Source organism: Toxorhynchites rutilus, chromosome 1 (genome assembly GCF_029784135.1).
Source record: "Toxorhynchites rutilus septentrionalis strain SRP chromosome 1, ASM2978413v1, whole genome shotgun sequence".
NCBI classification, from domain to species: domain Eukaryota; kingdom Metazoa; phylum Arthropoda; class Insecta; order Diptera; family Culicidae; genus Toxorhynchites; species Toxorhynchites rutilus.
The window spans coordinates 197,549,201-197,571,034 of record NC_073744.1 but is presented as its reverse complement, the minus strand read 5'-3'; the positions used below and the strand labels follow the sequence as shown (position 1 = coordinate 197,571,034).

The 21,834-nt window shown below is 42.1% G+C and overlaps 1 protein-coding gene across 4 annotated transcripts in view; it reads left to right on the top strand.

The window, feature by feature from the left end:
* Positions 1–21,834, top strand: part of LOC129779375 (proto-oncogene tyrosine-protein kinase ROS) — a 135,698-nt gene that overhangs the window by 47,134 nt on the left and 66,730 nt on the right. The window lies entirely within an intron of this gene.

The following is a 21,834-nucleotide window of genomic DNA, read 5'->3' as shown; positions in this document are numbered from 1 at the left end:
ATGTTTTGCGGCAAAATATCAGCTGGCGATTAGTTTTTTTTCTTCTGTTTAATTATTGTATGGTCAATGGTCAAAGGATTTATATATTTACTAGCTAACCCGGCAAACTTCGTCCCGCCCATTTACTTGATTAATTCTCGAGTAATGCAGAAATTTGTGTTTTATTTGTATGGCAGCCACCCCTAAGAGAGGGGGGAGGGGTATCCAACCACCATAGAAACATTCATTGCACCCTAAAGTTTCCATATGCCTAATTTGGTTTAATTTGCTTGATTAATTCTCGGGTAATGCAAAAATTTGTGTTTCATTTGTACGGCAGCCCCCTCTAAGAGTGGGGGAAGAAGTATCTTAACACCATAGAAACATTTATTGCATCCTAAAACCTCCACATGACAAATTTGGTTTCATTTGCTTGATTAATTCTCGAGTAATGCAGAAATTTGTGTTTCATTTGTATGGCAGCCCCCGCTTTGAGTGGGGGAAGGACTGTCTAACCATCATAGAAACATTTATTGCACCCTAAAACTTTCACATGCCAACTTTGGTTTCGTTTGATTGATTAATTTCCGAGTAATGCAAAAAATTGTGTTTCATTTGTATGGCAGCCCCCTCTAAGAGAGGGGGAAGGAGTATCTTATCACCATAGAAAAATTTATTGCATTCTAAAACCTCCACATGCCAAATTTGGTTTCATTTGCTTGATTAATTCTCGAGTAATGCAGAAATTTGTGTTTCATTTGTATGGCAGCCCCCGCTTTGAGTGGGGGAAGGACTGTCTAACCATCATAGAAACATTTATTGCAGTCTAAAACTTTCACATGCCAATTTTGGTTTCGTTTGCTTGGTTAATTTCCGAGTAATGCAGAAATTTGTGTTTCATTTGTATGGCAGCCCCCCCCCTTAGAGAGGGGGGAGGGGTCTCAAAATATCACGAAAACCTTCCCCGGTCCCAAAAACCCCTACATACCAATTTTCATGTCGATCGGTTCAGCAGTTTCCGAGTCTTTAAAAATCAGACAGACAGACAGACATCACTCCATTTTTATATATATAGATAGATTTAGCAAGCAAAAAAAAAGGAGTTCTATCGGTTACCTTCTCAGGTTTCCCACTATAAAATCTCCGCCAACGCGATTGTCTTCGATGAAAAGTACATACTAGAATACTAGAATATTAACCCTTTATCTGCTCTCAGCCACCATAGCAAGGAATCATACAAAATACTTTATTCAACGATGTAATAGTTTACATTTTTTCTAAACAAATTTTAATGCCTAGTGAACTTTTTCACGAATGTATAAGAAGTTTCTAGGAATAATAGGTAACGGTACTCGGTATGAGCAAAATATTATTAGCGTGGAAATATAAGAGAATCTTTTCCAATGGAAACTAATTCCGACCGCAAAGGGTTCTTCTTCTTCTTCAATGGCACTAACGTTCCTAGAGGAACTTCGCCGTCTCAGCATAGTATTACTTGCGTCATTTTTTATTAGTACTTAGTTGAGATTTCTATGCCAAATAACACGCCTTGAATGCATTCTGAGTGGCAAGCTCTAGAATACGCGTGATCACAGTGCAAGTCGGAGGAAATTTCTTTGACGAAAAATTCCCCCGACCAGAACGGGAATCGAACCCGAACACCCGGCATGTTAGTTATGACGCTAACCACTCGGCCACGGGAGCACCAAAGGGTTAATATAATATATTATATAAAATGTATCAATTTTACAGGCTTTCTATCTCAGGATACATAAAGATAATCTCTGCCGCGTGTTGTAACACATTAGATTTTAGGGTTTTTGTTTTGTCGAGAGGTCAATTGTTCGCATTTACATAATCACATCACTTACCGCAGTGAATCCTGATTTTTCTTAACCATTCCCACTAACAACTATCCCTCCCACGATAAACGCTAGGGAATCACGCTATAGAGGCGACCCTTCTGGCCTTCGGGCGGCGAATATCATACTAACATTCCTTCCCTTCCCCTGGTGACTGTAAGGACGTGGCCGGCGTCGTTATTGACCATTTAAAGCTCGAATCACCGAAAATTGCACAACGCTAGCTAGTCCCAAGCGTCATTCTGAGTGTTCTTTGTGCAATTTGGTTGGTTCAGGTCAATCACGGAGAGCAACTACGAATTGTACAGTCTACCCAAGCTCAAGCTCAAGCTCAAAGTAGTCTAATTCTTTTTCGATTATTTCAAGTATGCAAAGTTGCTTAAATGACCCATGTCTTTACACCAACAACGTTTCACTGCTATCTGAGATGGTGCTGCCAACTCCTAAGACGAGTTGGCATGAAATTCGTCAATAATGTTATGTCGAACGGGTCAAATTTGAACCGGAACCACAACATGCCTCGTGAGGAGAATATTTCCAACAGACATGCATAAATTTTGCTGAATTCACTTCGACAAGTATAAAACTGCTTAAAGAAAATTCTACAACCTTCACCCATATATCAGGCAAAGAATCTCAAGCAATCTCAAGACAAATAAAAGTCTAGCAACATTTTAATGCAACAAGAGGACCCCTGTCGCCAAAAATGCTGAATCGGAATAAGAAACAGGCTATCTTTTGGGATATTTTTCGTTTCGGATTCTGCAAACCAGATTGAAACGAGGCGAATGTGAATCGCCAGAAAGACATCTAAATTTCATGAATTCTCTCGCGCTGAATTCATGTGAACTCAACCAAACTTAGGGTCAATAATTGACCGATGGGATCGTTCCGTGCAGTATCGGGACGGCACATGTATCGATCAAAACCCCAATAGCAAGACCTCATATTTCCATCATGTCCCTCAAAACGGTCCCACTCAATCATCAAGCCGAACGACGGCATATTCGCCAGCGATGACTTTATAAGCACATCGGCCGCAAACAAGCTCCAAGCTGCACCAGTGATTGAAATTTCCTTTCAATTTTCGCACAGCCGCTTCGTTTTTTTTTTTCTCGCGCTCGAGACTTGAGACTTATTGTTGTTGCTGCGCGCAAACGCGCAAACGCGCGGATTGATAGTTGTGATAAAAAAACCCCGGACCGGACCATCCCCCTCCTTCGAGTGCGAAGTGCGTCCGGTAGCGTCTTTGAATAGCGTTTGTTTTCTCCATCCCATCCAGCCAGCCTCGAGTAGAACATTTAAATTACAAATGATCTATTGTGAGAAAGATGGTGTGTTATCTGTGCCGCCGTCAAACGGCGGAACGGCAACTTTGGTTCACCGATTGACGGCTCTAGAACCTCTAGTATGGACCACCACCATCATAACCATCCATTGGAAGAACTCCTCGTTTCAATTTCTCCCGGAATCGAACTGTCGGAATCAATTCTCGGTCACGGACTGTCGCGTGGCCATCAGTCGAACGGAACGCGACGTGTGGTTTTGCAAATTAAATGCACACAGAACGGTAATGCATACTTTTTTTGCTGTAATTTTTACGCCTCATGAATACTTGCGCCGCCACGAGAGATGGTAAACCGAATGTATTCCCCAGCCACTGCCATTGCCCCGGCCCCAGCTGAAGATGGCTTCGGTCGTTTACTCATTAAAAAGATTAACCATCCGTGCTTATCGAAAATATAGAAACAAGTGGACGAAAAAAAAAATGAATATAATAAAACACGGCCGAAGAAGCCTTTATCAATGGAAAAGATGAAGCTACCTAGCAGTGCGAAGAAAGGTTTCCGTGCCCAAATAAACATTTTCCACAGTTTGATAGCTCAAGAAACAGCATCCAACCGTATCTCGAGATGGTTCCTGCTCGATTGCCAAAGTACGATGTTTACTACGTGGATGTTTGGTACGTGCCATTGGCCGCCGCTGCTGCTACTGGCTGCTGGCAGCTGATACGGACGCTGACATATCAGCGCTCAACCTTGGTGACCCTCGGGAGGTTCCAATGGAGAACTGTTTTGTTTTTTTTTTTCGTCAGCTCCGAACAATGTGCTGCAGAGCACGAGGTGTCTCTCATCTGTGTTATTATTTTCATGCTTGTCTGTTTCAAATTATGGGAAATTTGGAATGGGTGAAAGAGTGTGGAACCATTAATGCAGTTGAAACAAGCGGCGTCCCATTTGTGGGTCAAGCCCAACTGTGGCTTCAGGTTTAGTCGAGGGAAAAATCTGACAGCATTCTAGCATCGATTACAATCCACTCTACTTACTTGTGCCAGAACAATTCCAGAAAATGGTGTCGATATCGTCGCGTTTTGCAATGATTTTATCGCCCTATTTTTGTATTCGAGAGCCAATAACGAGCCAGCACTTGCTACTGAACCGTTGTTGCGACTGTTGTCCAAAACAAAAAAAGTTTTTAAGCAAATAAAAAAATTATAGGAGGTTGTGTCGAAGATACGACCGCATTGTTGACGTTTTTTTTTTTTTTTTTATATAAATCGTTTATTTTTACAGGCTCAGTTACATTAGTTTAAAGGAGCCGAATTCTTAAGTATATGTTTTAAAACTATACATAAATAATTTTCCTAACACTATGGTTAGTAAGGTGGAAAACCGATTACTCGCGGTTTACTCGAGTTTAGAGGGTGACATCTTTCAGGAAAGGGATGGGATATAAGGGAATTGTTACAATGTTGATGATCACACTCGATTCTTAAATCTATTGTATATTTACATTTCAACTTATTTTACTGTTTATACCATGGGGGCCAATCGCTCGCAATGGATGAAAAGGAGGGTATAAGGACATAGGTACAATCACACACGAAGATCGATAGCTTTAAGGAAAACATATATTTGGGTCATGTAATCAAGGTCTAACCGAGCCAACACATCTCTCACCGGCACATTGGGCTGTCTTCCTCGGGCCCGAAGGGAGTTTTCTAAATTCGATCTGGCGACAAGATACATCTCGCACGACCAAACAACATGCTCGATGTCGTGATAACCTTGACCACAGACGCAGAGATTGTTGCTGGAAAGATTGAAACGAAAGAGAAGCGCATCTAACGAACAGTGATTGGACATGAGTCGGGAGAAGGTGCGAATAAAGTCCCGACTCAAGTCCAGACTTTTGAACCACGGTTTGAGGCTAACCTTAGGGATAATCGAGTGAAACCACCGGCCCAATTCATCTTCGTTCCATTTGCGTTGCCAGTTAGCGATGGTATTTTTACGGACTAAAGAAAAAAATTCATTGAAGGCGATTTGACGCTGGTAAATGTCGCCTTCAATCGCACCTACCTTTGCTAATGAGTCAGCCCTCTCATTACCCAGAATTGAGCAATGTGAAGGGACCCAGACAAAGGTAATGACATAACAGCGTCTGGATAAAGCACTCAAAATTTCTCGTATTCTCTCAAGGAAGTACGGCGAGTGCTTTTCCGGCCTCACTGAACGGATAGCTTCGACAGAGCTAAGACTATCCGTTACAATGTAATAGTGTTCAACAGGTCGTGAGGCGACGCTGTCCAGCGCCCAGTATATCGCTGCCAATTCAGCAATATACACTGAGCAAGGATTCTGAAGACTGTGGGAGGTGCTAAAAATTTCGTTGAACACTCCAAATCCTGTGGACTCATTCATAGAGGACCCATCAGTAAAGTACATATTATCACAATTGATACCCCCATACTTTGAATCGAAGATCGTTGGAGCGATCCTCGATCGTTGATAATCTGAATATCCATGGATATCCTGTTTCATGGACAGATCAAAATGCACAGAGGAATTGATGTAGTCAGGAAAACAAACACGGTTGGGAATATACGAAGAAGGATCAACCTGCATGGAGATGAATTCATGATATGAACTCATGAATCCGGAGTGAAAATTTAGCTCGATCAGCTGCTCAAAATTCCCGATCACCAATGGGTTCATAACCTTACACCGGATGAGGAACCGAAGAGATAATAAATTGAAGCGATCTTTTAGTGGGAGTAGGCCTGCCAAAACCTCGAGACTCATGGTATGCGTTGAGGGCATACATCCCAACGCAATACGGAGACAAAGATACTGAATTCGCTCGAGTTTAATGAGGTGTGTTTTGGCAGCTGATTGAAAACAGAAACTGCCATACTCCATCACTGAGAGAATAGTTGTTCGATACAACATTATAAGATCTTCGGGATGGGCTCCCCACCAGGTGCCGGTAATTGTACGGAGAAAGTTTATTCTTTGTTGACATTTTTTACTCAGATACCTAATATGGACCCCCCAAGTACATTTGGAGTCGAACCAGACCCCAAGATACTTGAATGACATAGCATGAGTGATCGGTTTACCCAAAAGTTGAAGCTTTGGTCTATGCTTCCTAGAAAAAACCACCATCTCTGTTTTCTCCGTGGAGAATTCGATCCCTAGCCCAATGGCCCAGGTTGAAAAATTGTTCAAAGTATCTTGTAAGGGTCCTTGCAGGTCGGATTCGTTTGTTCCTACGACAGACACCACTCCATCATCTGCAAGTTGTCTTAGGCTGCAATTTTGTGTAAGGCAATTGTCGATGTCGCTTACATAGAAGTTGTACAAAAGGGGGCTTAAACATGAGCCCTGGGGGAGGCCCATGTAAGAGAACCGACTTACTGCCGAATCTCCGTGAGAAAAGTTCAAATGTTTCTCACAAAGCAAGTTATATAACATATTATTCAATAGAGGCGGCAGACCCCGAGAGTGTAATTTGTCTGACAAAACCTCTATTGAAACAGAATCAAAGGCCCCCTTTATGTCCAAGAATACTGAAGCCATTTGTTTTTTTTCGGCGTAAGCCATTTGAATTTCTGAAGAAAGCAACGCAAGACAATCATTCGTCCCCTTGCCCCTGCGGAACCCATATTGTGTATCTGAGAGTAAGGCATTCGTTTCAACCCAACGATCAAGGCGAAACAAGATCATTTTCTCCAACAATTTCCGTATACAAGACAGCATTGCTATTGGGCGGTACGAATTGAAGTCGGACGCGGGTTTTCCGGGTTTTTGAATAGCTATAACTCGTACTTGTCTCCAATCATCCGGAACAACATTATGCTCCAGAAACTTATTGAATAAATTCAACAAGCGATGTTTGGCCACATCGGGGAGGTTTTTTAACAAGTTGAACTTAATTCTATCCGATCCTGGAGCCGAATTGTTACTTGAAAGGAGAGCAAGAGAGAATTCTACCATCGAAAACTCGGAATCAAGATCGCACCTATCTTGTGGTATATCTCGAACAATTCTTTGCACGGGAGCGAAATCGGGACAAACCTTTCGCGCAAAATTAAAAATCCATCGATGTGAATGTTCCTCGCTTTCATTCGATGAAGAGCGATTTCTCATGTTTCGAGCCACTTTCCATAATTTTTTCATTGACGTTTCTCGTGACAAACCTCCCACGAAATTTCGCCAATAAGCACGTTTTTTACCTTTGATCAAGTTTTTAAATTGATTTTCAAGGTCTAAATACGTTTGAAAATTGTCAATGGTTCCTCGTTTCCGAAAAGCTTTAAATGCATTCGATTTTTCTACATAAAGCTTTGAACATTGGCTATCCCACCATGGATTGGGAGGCCTTCGGTGAATGGTGGAACCTGGGATGGGTTTCGTTTGAGCGCGAACCGCGCTGTCATGGATCAAACGAGAAAGGAAGTTATACTCCTCCAATGGAGGTAAACCATCTCTGGAATTGATGGCTAGAGTAATCGCGTCCGCATATTTTTTCCAGTCAATGTGTCTTGTGAGGTCATATGCCATGTTTATAGATTCAGAAGAATTCGACCCAATGGTGATGGAAATTTTGATTGGCAAGTGATCACTACCGTTGGGATCCTGGATTACATTCCACTTGCAATCTAACGATAGTGAATTCGAGCAAAGCGAGAGGTCAAGAGCACTTGGGTTAGCAGGAGGTTTAGGCACACGTGTTGTTTCCCCAGTGTTCAAAACGGTCATATTGAAGCTGTTACAAAGGTCATATATCAACAATGAACGATTGTCGTCGTACTGTTCCCCCCAGGCAGTTCCGTGAGAGTTGAAGTCTCCCAAGATCAATCGTGGCTCAGGAAGGAGTGAGCACATGTCAACAAGTTGTTTGCGGCTAACCGCAGCTCTCGGAGGCCAATACAAGCTGACAATACAGAGGTCTTTGCCTTTAATGTTTGCATGACAAGCAACAGCTTCGATCCCTCCAATAGGTGGAAGGTCAATTCGGAAAAATGAGTGGCACTTATTGATCCCCAATAGCACCCCTCCGTATCTGTCATCACGGTCCAAGCGTATAATATTAAAATCGTGGAAAGAGAGATCATCTCGCGAAGAAAGCCAAGTTTCGGACAGAGCAAAAACATCACAATTGAACTTATGAATTAAAAATTTGAATGCATCCAATTTAGGGATAAGACTACGACAATTCCACTGTAAAACAGTGATATCTCCGACCTCTCTATTCAAATTAGACATCAAGAGAGATAATCATTGCAAGGAGGGGCCATGTTTGCATCAATTGTTGCAAAATTGTCTTTAATACTGGAAGCATTGAAATGACAATGGTTCTGATGGAGTCGGAAACGTTAAAACACTTGAAGATTTGATCCAAAAGGTCAGACAACTTTATAAATCCCGATTGGGAAGTTGAGCTGGACGCAAAAAAAGGGACAGTTGGGGTTTTTGATGTCCCCTCGAGTGCTGGGTCGTTCGAAGGTGAACTATTCCCACGGAAGCCAGGAGGAACCTGATTTTGCTTGTCCGCTGCACTCGATATTTTAGGCAAGCTAACATGGGGTACCACCGATGGGACTTGTCGTTGAACTTTGGGAGTGGACACATTTTTGCGCCGGGAATTCCCTTTGAAAATAAACGGTGTGCCCTCGTTAGCTGTATCCGCTTCCAATTCGTCAACTGGCAGTGAAGCAAAGACATTGTTTGTTGGTAATGGTTGTTGTTGAGCCAGTGGGGAAGCGCCCTTTAAGATATCCGCGAAAGTGCGTTTCGAGCGTTCCTTCAAAGAGCGCTTTTGTTTATCCCAGCGACTCTTGTAAGTTTCACAAGCTGAGAGCACGTGTGGGGATCCCCCGCAATATGGACACTTATGCTCAGTCGCACTGCAGGATTTCCCCTCATGTTGCTCTCCGCATGTGGCACAGCGCTCCTTGTTGGCGCAATAAGCTGCTGTATGACCAACTGACTTGCATTTGTTGCAAGTCATGGGCTTTGGCACGAAGAGTCGCACCGGCAGCCTCAATTTGTCCACCATAACGTAGTCAGGGAGGGCGGCACCAGCAAAAGTGACTCGAAACGAGTCGTACGGCGTAAATTTCTTTTCTACTCCTTCCTGGGTAACTTTTCCAAGTTGGCGACATTCCAAGATTTTGACTTCCATCGAAGGAAGCCTCTTGAACCTGCCAACTCCCATACTTTCTATAGTTTTGCACGTCAGACCCGTTTCAGATATAGCGCCCCCAATTTCTACGTTATGGGAGGGAATAAAAACTCGATATTCGAGGATGAAATGCTTATCAGCAACAATATCGTTCGCGTCCTTTCGGTTAGTCACGACAACTCGCAGTTTGTTCGGTCTTACTTTGCAAATTTCCGAAACAGAGGTGTATCTTTTCAGATCTGTCATAATCTGTACGACCCTCAAGGCTTTACCATTAGGTTTGGGCCGGAAAAAAACAACCCAAGGACCAGCGTCAGGCGCATCGTCCGGATAAACCCTGACACGGGGAGCGGAAACAATAGGAGAGGAATTCGAGGACAAGGTTTGAGTGGGGACAGTAACATCAGAGGGGGGAAGGGATGTCGATGATTGGGTGGAAGTATTAGAGGAATCAGGGGAAAGGTTTGCAATCTTTTTTTTGGAGGGGGGCTTGGTAGTGTGAGTTGACTCGTCCCCAGAAGAAGAATCTTCGGGCATAGGAGTCCGTTTAAGGGACTTACTACACCCTGCTTGAGCAAGCGAGGGGGAGTCTGAAATGTCCATGTCTAGACCCCCACCCTCCTCCATTCTTAGAACGAACGATTATTATCTTTACAATTTTTTTATCTCACTTGTAAAAAAAAAAAAAACTTAAATAAAATAAAAATAATCACATAAATTTGTTGTTCCGATATGCGCTCTGTTACCCTATTAAGGGAGACACAAAAGTCACGCGCTACGGAGACAACACAATAGCAGAAGTTATTGTTGTACTCAACTGAGCGTCAACCACGTGTTGACGATGCCGTTATGGTTATTGATCCACTACAGACGCCGATCCAGACCACTGCAGAGGCGCTGCTTCCTCGGTTCTGGCTGCTTTGGGCACTTTGGGCACTAATTCACCACAGAACACACGAGAAAAAAAAAACCAACTCGTTGGGGAGAAGAGAAAAAAAAACTTCGAGAACAATGCTTGAGGAGTGATGAATAGCACATCCAGCTCCATCAAGTTGTTAGCGAGGAATGATTTGTTGACGTTGAACTACGCTGTTATTTTATATAAGTCGCTTGTTATTATCATTCTATAATGCTGTGAAATTTTAGAGACAACTGCTTAGTAGAATAATCTCTGAAATGGTTTTGACGTAGGACTACGTCTTTCATTTCTATACCGGGGTGTAAAATCAAAGTTTCGAAAACGAAAGCGTTACGCCGGAGACCGAGATTTTGAGTGTTAATAGCTCCTGAACAACTGAACGAAATGATATGATAAACACTTCATTCGAAAGATAAAATGTCTACGCGTTCTATACTTGTTACTTTCTGATCCAAAAACTTGTTTCAATAGTCTTAAATTTGCTTTCAAAATAGGCTATTGAAATCACCAATCGGTATATAAGCGAGCGCCGCTCGGAAATCCACTCAGTTCTAATTGAACAGCGATTGGAGCATGTTGTCGCTGTTGTGGTGAAGCTCTTCATTTATCATGAAAGCGTGGACGAACGGTGTCACCAAGAGCCTGTTTGTGCACCTTAGGCCAGAAGGGAATCCATCAGGAGGAGAGTGATGCTACAAACGGTTCCCCGGGAAGATCTCGAAGCAACCACACACACACATACACGCACGGAATTATTTCCGTTTGGATCGAGAAAGATCCGGAAAATAATCTGCCAGTTCCTCTAGGAATTTAAAAATACATTCATGTGAAAGAGTTTATTTGAATGTTTTCTATCCATGTAACACTGTGACCAAATATGTTTCAATCAAGTGCTATTAACAGATGGTTATCGAGTTAGCATTAACCACTGGTGGGCTTCCAGTATCGAGGAAAATGTGGAAATATCTAATCGTTACTGAAAATAATCTGCCAGTTCCTCTGGGAATTGAAAATTACATTCATGTGAAAGAGTTTATTTTAATGTTTTCTATCCATGTAACACTGTGACCAAATACATTTGGTTTTGTGATTTTTCAATCAATCGCAATCAACAGGATAGCTTCTGAAGATTATTCTTCCCCATCAGTAGGATATTTCCGTATCCAATATTGGATGCATAAAACCTTGTGCCTCCAACGTAACGCTCTCGTTTTCGAAGTTCTCCAAATATTCATTCATTCAGAATGAATTCAGATTCAACTTCATACGAATGATCTCTAAATCAACGATAGTCCTACGTCACCCTTGCGGTTATACCATAGATATAACCCACTTCCTGTTTTTTCATTGTAGAATCAGTTGACGATAGTTGATTGATGATTCACTCTTGCCCTCGCAAAACAATACACTAGGTGATCGTATGTCGCAATTTCTTTCATGTCAATGCATTGAAAATTGACCTCTAACGCTATTCCGGTAGCCTTTTTCGCAATTGACATAGACTCGGCTACAGTCGATCATATACATGTTGCACCAGCACCATTATTCCACATCTCATAACTACATCAATATATGTTTTGCACCGCGTGGAAACAACAACAATGACAACACTTGCAAGCATCAAATATCATGCTACATGTTATTTAGTATTGCCTCAAAGGAATCGCACCTCTAGGCATCGTTCGTACAACGTAAACCAAGCGCCAAACAAGCGTTCGCCATAGCATGCATACAGAGCCATACATTGGTGACTTGAAGCTACTAGGAATATAAACACTTCTAATCATTTTGCGCTATTCTTAAAAGAAACGCTTCTGTTAATATTACTGGCCTCGAAAAGAGTTGCATTACTTTCTCATGCTCAAGAGAAGCGCAGCTGTCACCCTTAGTGGAGGAAGTTTTGCTACTGGCAAGCGAAACGTAATCACATACAAAATTCCAGAAGGACATTTACTTTCTTGGTGACTAAACAAGCGAAATAAACTCTATTTGTTAATAACAACCTCGAAAACAGTAGCAATGCTTCATTATGATCAATATTAGCGCAAACGCAATGCTAGTTGAAGCCAGTTCTGCGACTGGCACGCGCACCCACATAACTTGTAACATTTCAGTAAGATGATTCAAGACGCTTGGTATTCCCCAAATAATTTTTTGGCGCACAACCTTAACGCCTGCTTCCCCATAACGTCAGTTTAATGCATTGATGCATTCTCAAAGGCACCAACGAAGCCATTATGATGACGGAAAACAAACAATGTTAACTGCTTGGAAAAATACTGAAATATGCCACACAGCTTGTACTCTGCTGTAACACCCATCGATGCGAATTCGCTGATGAGTTTGTCAAGAGCGACCGCCTTCACCACCAGCGACCGACGCGCCGAAATCGCCTTCTTCGCTTTTGTTCGATGCGGTGTCACAATCGCGAAGGGTCAGTTCAGTGCGAGTGCTTTTCACTACACCAACATCGCGTGCATCATTGGATGACGCTTGCCTCGAAATTTTATTGCCCCTGGCAATGCGTTCGTTTTTTTGCAGGCCTCGAGTCTGCCTTCCTCTACTTCTTGCTCATCACACACTACGCGAAGCGTCCAATTTATGACGCGGAAAGAAAAACACACGATACGAATAACGCGAAAAACGAACAGAAAAACCAAACGACGATATCCAAGTTGGATTACCGCTGGTGGGGTCCAATCTTAGATCGAAGCGCAGCGAAAGCTAAGTGAACTGAATTCCTCAACAGTCCGATGCCGAATGAAAGTTTGCCGCAGCGAGTTCCACTTTTTTTTTTTTTATATCTGTATTATAGTGACTTTCAACACTTTTTTTACTTCCAATTTTTTTTGGAAGAATGTTGGGAGTGAGAATTGAACTCGTGATCTTCAGCGTGAGAGGTATGGATGTTACCACTACGCCAGATCGGCTCCAGCGAGTTCCACTGTTTATACTCTAGGCAAGTATTCCCCTTCATTCTTCTACTTTTCCTTTGTTCACGGAGACTTTAAATCCTACGATTTCCTCTCCGTTGGTCGTCGATAAGTTGCTCGTTATTGACAGCTCTGTTCGGGAAAGCACACAAATGGACAGAACAAATGTATGGGAAAATGGAAACGCTTAAAGTTTTCATGAATTTTAACCATTTACAAACCAGGGGTTTCTAATGTATAGCATAATCAACAAATCTTACGGAATTTCCGATTCGTTTAGTATGTAAACCGCCAAAATCCGTTCACGACAAAAATAGTTATTAACGTTAACTTTATTTCATAAGAACGTGACCTATTTTCTGATTTGGCACCCTTAATGAAAGACGTAGTTCTACGTCAAAAGACCAATGGATAAAGTCGTGAACATAACCGGAGAGACGTAGGACTACATCTTCTAACTTCCTATTAATCATTTTTCTTCTTGGTTTGTTATATTGAGTTATAAACTTTCATTCTTATCTTGATGCTGATGAGCCCTCAAATCGGGGGAAAATAATAGCTTATTCGAGATGCTTTCTAGAAGTATGGTGTCTTCAGCAAAGATGATCTTAGGATTCCTGGCCATCGTGGAGAGACGATGGTTTAGTTCACAACATCATCGCGCGCAGTGGTAAGAAAAAACGCATAACGGGGAAAAATAATTAACTCCTCGGGAATGCTTTCTAGAAACATGTTGTTTCTAGCAAAGTTGATCCTATGGTCTCTGGCTATAAGACCATCTACACACTAGGCAACCTAAGTTGGAAAGCAACTTTACGAATATGTCAAACAAGTTGATAGCATGTGTAATCAAATGGGAGCATACACACTAGGAAACTGGCAACTTAGGTCGGACCAACTTTTTCGATTCAACTGAGCATGTCGAGTCGCACGCGATTTGTGTTGGCAACATTTTCGTTCAATTACTTTTGACGTTTTGATTCCTGCATTCGTTGAATTTTAATGTTTATCAGTGATTATTTCCATTTCGGGCTTCCGAAAGTATACAGCCCTGCGCTGACAACCGTTTGACATAGCTGTCAACCAAAGCGTCATATCGCTAGTTGAATGTCTGCCATTTTACAATATGGATCGTTTTAGCATCGCACAACGTGTTAATTTTTTTAAATTATACTATAAAAATGATGAAAAACCGGCAAATGTTTTTCGAGCATTAAGGACGGATTTTGGTCGTCATGGACGGCCCACAGAGCACACAATCGCTAATGTAGTGCGTAAATTCGAACAAACTGGATCCGTAGCGGATATTGTGAGACCTGTGCATCATCGTAATGTGCGTTCGGCCGAAAATATTGCTGCTGTTGCTGCCAGTGTGGAGGATGACCCGAATGTTTCGATTCCACGGCGTGCTCAGCAATTGGGCTTGTCAAACACATGGCGACATGGAATGCGTCGGGCATACGTCGATTGGGTGAACGAACAACAGCAGCAAAATACTGAATTTTCGCATCAAATTTTCTTCAGCGATGAGGCACATTCCGAGCTCGGTGGCTATGTGAACACCCAAAATTTCCGTATATGGGGCTCAGAAAATCCACACGTGATTGTTGAGAGGCCATTGCATCCGCCAAAAGTCACTGTTTGGTGCGCATTATGGTCTGGTGGAGTCATCGGGCCGTATTTCTTTGAAAATGAGGACGGCGAGACGGTAACTGTGAATGGTGAGCGCTATGGCCGCATGTTAACCGAATTTTTTGGGCCACAAATTGAAGATATGGATACGGATGACATGTGGTTTCAGCAGGACGGCGCCACGTGCCACACAACACGACCGAACATGGCCATATTGCGAACGAAATTGGAGGGACGCATAATTTCGCGTTTTGGTGATGCCAATTGGCCGTCCAGATCATGCGATTTGAATTTGGTCGCCACTAAAAAATGTGTTCTCCAAGTTAAGTCATTCAGCCATTTTTTAGCGAAAGCCAAATTGAATTTTTCAAGATCATGGAATACGGAGTTTTTATAATGACGGTAGAATTAAAGGTGTCTTCCAAATTCCAGATCAATCAGTCAACAGTAACGGGGTCAATTTTCTATTAATGTGGTATAACCCTACAAACTTTCAAACATACATACAAACAGGTCAAGCTGAATGAAATCATTTAAAAACATAATTAGTTGTTTGGGGACTGCGGCCATCTTGAAATTTGATTTTTCATTATTTCATGATGTTTTGATACCCATATTGAAGTTTTTGAAAAAAAATATACATGGCGCCATTTTGTGGCGACGGCCAATTTGGATTTGCATTTTTCATAAATAACTGTATTCAACTAGTCGATCCCTTTCATCTGATACATTGAAGCGGTTCTGAGAAAATATGTAATCCGTCATTTTGTAGCGGTCGCCATCTTTGATTTACATTTTCCATAAATAATTGTGTTCTACTGGTCAAGCCCTCCCATTCGATACCCATATTGATGTGGTTTCGGGAAAACCCATATTGATGGGATTTTGAGAAAATATGTACATAGTCCGCCATTTTGTAGCGGCCGCCATCTTGAATTTTCAAGATCATGGAATACGCAGTTTTATAATGACTCCAGAGGTAAAGATGTGTTCTAAATTTCAGATCAATCGGTCAACAGGAAGGGGGTTAAATTTCCATTAATGTGGTGCAGCGCTACAGACAAAGTTACAAAGTTACAAAGTCACAAACATACAAACGGGTCAACCTAGATAAAACTGTTTAATAAATAAGTGCAAATCATAATTATATTATGTTTACCGAGAGAAAATTGTTTTTTTTTGTATGACTCGATTATCCGGAGGATTCGATTATCCGGAGCGAAAAAAAACAATACTTCGGATAATCGAGTCCGACCTGTATATCCTGAGGTGGGCCAATATGTAAAAATCACTCTATCTTGAAAGTATACTGTGTTTTGTTGGTAACGGTGTGTGAACTCTATCCAATACAGCTTTTTACGTTACAAACGTTGCATCTTTTCTATACGCAAAACGTTTATCTTCAAATATAGTAGAGGGATTCGTCGCTCATTCGACATCTAGCTGATTGGACAGACATGTAATGCGACCCGAATAATTGAACATTTGATCCTCTTATTGGACATTTTTGTAAATGTTCCTTGTGCAAATTTCTACACTGAGAGAAATAATTAGTAAATATAACGATTTTTTTTGGTAAATGCTACTAATCTTTAGACTGTTCCTACCTTACCAATAAACATATATGTCAAGCGGAACCATGATTCGTAAGACCAATTTGGCTAGATTTTCCCAGTGAAAATGCAGGTATTAGAATTATATTAAAATTCTTACCTCCGTATTGCCTTATGGCAACAATAATAATGGTTAATGCGTGCTTCTCTCACAAGTCTTCAGATATGACAGCATTCAAGTTTACTTATGTCATCAAGTAAAAAATACTAACCTCTGGTAGGGATGTGGGACAGTTTACCAACTGTAGAAAAAATATGTACATTCTACAGGGTTTTCCAACTTTAAATTCCGAAAGTAAATTGAAATAAAACACACTTAGAATTCGAATTCCGATGAAACTTTTATTTCAAACTGAAGTTTGGTTTATGCCATTATGTGTGAAATACAACATCATTCAAATGTCCACCTAGGGCTTCCTCGCACACCTTGCTCTAGAACAGGTAATTTTCGATGACTTTTCGGCACATATGAGGCGATATCTCGGTCATAACTTCACGAATGTTGTCTTTCAAATGTTCAAGAGTTTTCGGAGAGTTGACATAGACACGGTCTTTCGCATAAAAAAAAAAGTCTAGCAGGTTCAAATCGCATGATCTGGACATTATGCGTCCCTCCAATTTCGTTCGCAATATGGCCATGTTCGGTCGTGTTGTGTGGCACGTGGCGCCGTCCTGCTGAAACCACATGTCATCCGTATCCATATCTTCAATTTGCAAAAAAAAATCGGTTAACATGCGGCCATAGCGCTCACCATTCACAGTTACCGTCTCGCCGTTCTCATTTTCAAAGAAATACGGCCCGATGACTCCACCAGACCATAATGCGCACCAAACATTGACTTTTGGCGGATGCAATGGCCTCTCAACAATCACGTGTGGATTTTCTGAGCCCCATATACGGAAATTGTGGGTGTTCACATAGCCACCGAGCTCGAAAAATGTGCCTCATCGCTGAAGAAAATTTGATGCGAAAATTCAGCATTTTGCTGCTGTTGTTCGTTCACACAATCGACGTATGCCCGACGCATTCCATGGTCACCACGCTCTAATTTTTGTACCAGTTGGACTTTATATGGATGTAGGTGCAAGTCCAAATGCAAAATTCGCCACAATGATGTGTTTGACAAGCCCAATTGCTGAGCACGCCGTGGAATCGAAACATTCGGGTCATCCTCCACACTGGCAGCAACAGCAGCAATATTTTCGGCCGAACGCACATTACGATGATGCACAGGTTTCACAATATCCGCTACGGATCCAGTTTGTTCGAATTCACGCACTACATTAGCGATTGTGTGCTCTGTGGGCCGTCCATGACGACCAAAATCCGTCCGTAATGCTTGAAAAACATTTGCCGGTTTTTCATCTTTTTTATAGTATAATTTAAAAAAATTAACACGTTGTGCGATGCTAAAACGATCCATATTGTAAAATGGCAGACATTCAACTAACGATATGACGCTTTGGTTGACAGCTATGTCAAACGGTTGTCAGCGCAGGGCTGTATACTTTCGGAAGCCCGAAATGGAAAACCCTGCACATATGTTTGCATTACCAAAGGCATTCGGTAGTTTTCAACCGAGGATTTTTCTTAGCTTTGTAAGTTTAACAATTTCACACTGATTATGTATTTTGCACACTTTTCTGATGGTTATTTGTTAGATTATCAATGATTTTTCTGTTTTAACTTGTTTTTTTTTTCATTGTGTTGTGTTTGTTGATATGTCCAATTACCGCGACCGGAATTAATCGCCACAGTAAACGGCGGTGTCTCGCACGCAAACCTGTGTTACATTGATTGCTCGGTTAGTTTGAAACATAGGATACGATCCATTAGCAATTCGGACGGCATACGTTTGACTGGTGCATTACGTTTGCTCGGTTAATTTTTCGTTTTCAAATACAATACCGTGCAACAATATTTCTACCCTACTACACTTTCTCTGAGTGGTTGTTTCTGTTGTAATTGTTTACTGCGGCGATTTATTCCGGGAACCGTCCGATTACAGATCACAATCGTCTCCAATACGACACTGAGTGGTGCCTCTGTATGTTCAATTAGAGGCGAATCACTGTACTAGTACAATACCACTAAAATTATAGAGAGATAGCAGAAATTCAAAAGCTTGTGATCAGCCTCTCTCTTCAACGCTTCAGGTGAACAATACCCCTTCGACTTTCTTCCGTGTCCGCCTTTAAACAGGCTAAGCTTTTGAAGCATTTTTAAATCTTACAAAAATACACAAAGAATTGTTTTCGAAATAGAAAATCTAAAAGGGATCCTAGGTAAACGGTGTTCGTCACAAGCCCTCTAACGCCAACCCACCGGTACAAAACCACGCGTGCGGAAAGCTATAATCGCCACACTTTGCTCACGCCACCACCGACTTACTTGTGTGGACGCGATTGGTACAATATTGACTTTCCTCGGAACTGAGGCTAACCCGAGCGAAACCGTTTCAGCCCAAGAAACCCAAGAGCCCACTTAATTCACGTTCTAATTGATAGCTCGAAAACCACCTCTCGTCGTTCGTGGGGAGGTTCGTTGCAAAAACAATCGCAACGGACCGTTCTGCCATAATATTATAGCAGACGCGAGACAACTCTCATTTTTTGAGCGCAGCTTCGGCAGGGGGAATTGGATTTGAAGTCAGCATTTACACAACAACAAAAAACTCGCTTGCTAGCTTGCTAGGGTGCAGCGGGCAGTTTGCTCGACCGGCCAACCGGCCGACCGACCGGAAGATTTAGTTTAGGGTCAATTAGAATTTATAACGCACCACAGTCCGTTGTTCGGATGGATCGTCAGCTTGTCGTAGTACCGACATACACATCGAACTGCATGCTGCATGCATGCTGTGTGGATGGGCACCATCATCATCAGACCGAGATGACCGACCAGCAGATAGTGGCTGATATTATTTTCGTGCGTTTTTTTCTCGCTTTTTTACTGCCACTCGTTCCGCTCATCATATTTACTGTCATCGTGTTTTTTTTTTGTTCTGGTCTCGTGCAAGTGCTGCCAATTGCAGCGCGCACTCGAGGCCGTTCCGACCCTACTGTAAATACACGGTTGGAAATGTTTTAGGAGAGCCCACCCCACTCTAGATCGTATCTCTGTGGAACTTCGTATTAATCGAATGTTTCGAAGCGGGAGGAAGAAAACTCAATTGCCTTCGTTTTGAGTTGTCCTCGTTTCGGTTTGTGTGCCGCACCACTTCCTTTCGGGACAGAAATGTTACCAAGTCAGACGATCCGAATGAGTTAAGGGCCAGGAAGAAGCGGGAGAGCAACCCGACCGGTCCAATTCGCACGCTTATTAGTATGTATGTATGCGGGGGAGATCCTGTCCAATTCACCCATTCGTTTCCATTACTGGTGCACTTGTTTCCCCGATTCAAGATTGATCGTTTGTTTGCGGGGTCCGGGACACAATGGCTTCCTGCTTTTTCCATTCACAAGTTGCGGTAGGACTAACTTCCGTAAACGCGGAATGAACTTTCCCACATGGGTTCGCACCCTTTTGACCGTTGCATTTTTAATCGTCTAATTTGAATTAATTGGAAGGTTTGCCTCGGGGGGTAATCTGACCCTGTGGGAAACAGTGATCGAATGCATTTCCTGGGATCGCCATGTCATCCTGCCGCTTTCCGTCGTCGATCGAATGGGTTCTTTACGTACATAGTTCGCGTGACTATTCTGCGACCATCGGGGCAGGAAGGATGTATCCGGTAGTTATTTAATCATAATCAGAACCATAACTCACAAACACCGCTTCGCACCGCTCTCAATGACCGATCGCCGCTAAATCTAGGCCTGACTCTAGGTTTGTTTGTTTGTTGTTGTCTTTTTTCTTCTCCCTCGCTAGTTGCTGTCACGCTTTTGTGCACATATTAACGCGAAAGCTCATCCCGCACATACACGCACACACACACTCTCTCAGAAGTTCGCGAATTTCAACCATCCGCTGGAGGCTTAAACTAGTCGCGATCAAACCCAGCGGAGAATCTCTGCTCGCCACCGACTGGAATAAACTATGTCACATTTGTTATGATTGCTATTATTATCCATTAAAATGTGCGATCAAAATAAAGTCCGTCGTATTGTGAATGTGTGTCTGCCTGTGTCATGTCAGAATGGCCGCTGACAATGGCCAGCGCAGGTGACACAATTTTTTTTTCGGAGATTTACAACTGATCAATGCCATTGATCACCGCTATTTATAGACGAAACCCACTCCCACATACACACACGCGCACAGATGATCCAATTAGCTGACCCGGTGTCGTCACATACGAACAGCAACTCAATTGAGAACCGACTTCCGATGCTGGGCCGGACCCCGCGAACATCGTTTGCCTGAGAGAGTTCAATTGCGATGTTTCGAATCGATCCCAATCAATTTATGGCGGTTCCCATCGGTGGGATGATGCTCGATGTCGCGCACCATTGTTTGCCACTCTCGTGTGAGCGAGCGATCTTACGTAACGGTTCTTCCGGGACGGCAATCGCTAGGTGAGTGCGAGTGAGCGATCAGAATCCATCGAATCGAAACGCAAAGTCACTTCCCGATCGTGATCGACCGAGAGCCCTGATTGAACCAATAAAATTGTTTCACAGTTTCACGCTAACCTAATTGGACCATTTCCATACGAATAATGTGCCACTCTGGGACATTTGTTGTGTCAACAAAAGAACAAACATCCCGACAGTGAATTGATGAGATCAAACGATGGCTGGACCGAAGCATATGTGGAACGATGTTCGGCTAGTGATGTCCGATTTTTTAAATTGTTTGATATCAGAGAACAATGAAACGTTCGTCTACACTGAGAGGAATATTTAGTAAATATAACCAATTTTTTAGTACATGTTACCAATTCTCTAGTTATTTTCTACCCTACTAATCATTGGTACATTCTACGAAAAAAAAATTAGTAGGCGCAAATGTCTCGCTGAACTACGGTTTGTTGGTCCAATGTTGGATCAATATTGACTCAATTGGGACACATCAGGGATATGGATATTTTTTTTAAATTTTTATTCTATTATATTTTATTATATATGGTATTATTCTACATAATTAGTACATATTACTTATAACTTATTCTACATACAGTAAACGTTGATTTGCATGAGTTAGATAGACTTGAATCCTCTTGTTGCGGCAACAGGAGACGCTTTCGTCGCTGTAGAAGAAAAACTTGCTCTTTTTCCGCCTGTAGCGACATATACCATTTCACCTTTCGCAACCACGTATATTCCTTACAGCGATTTTAAAACCATGATCTCCTGGCCTGCCTTGAAAGCAACGTTAAATTTCTCCACAGAACTGATTGGAATTACAACATCTATGGAGAAAATAATTGTTATTCTTGCAATAATATATTTTGAAATATATGTACTGATTGGTAATGCCTTTTATT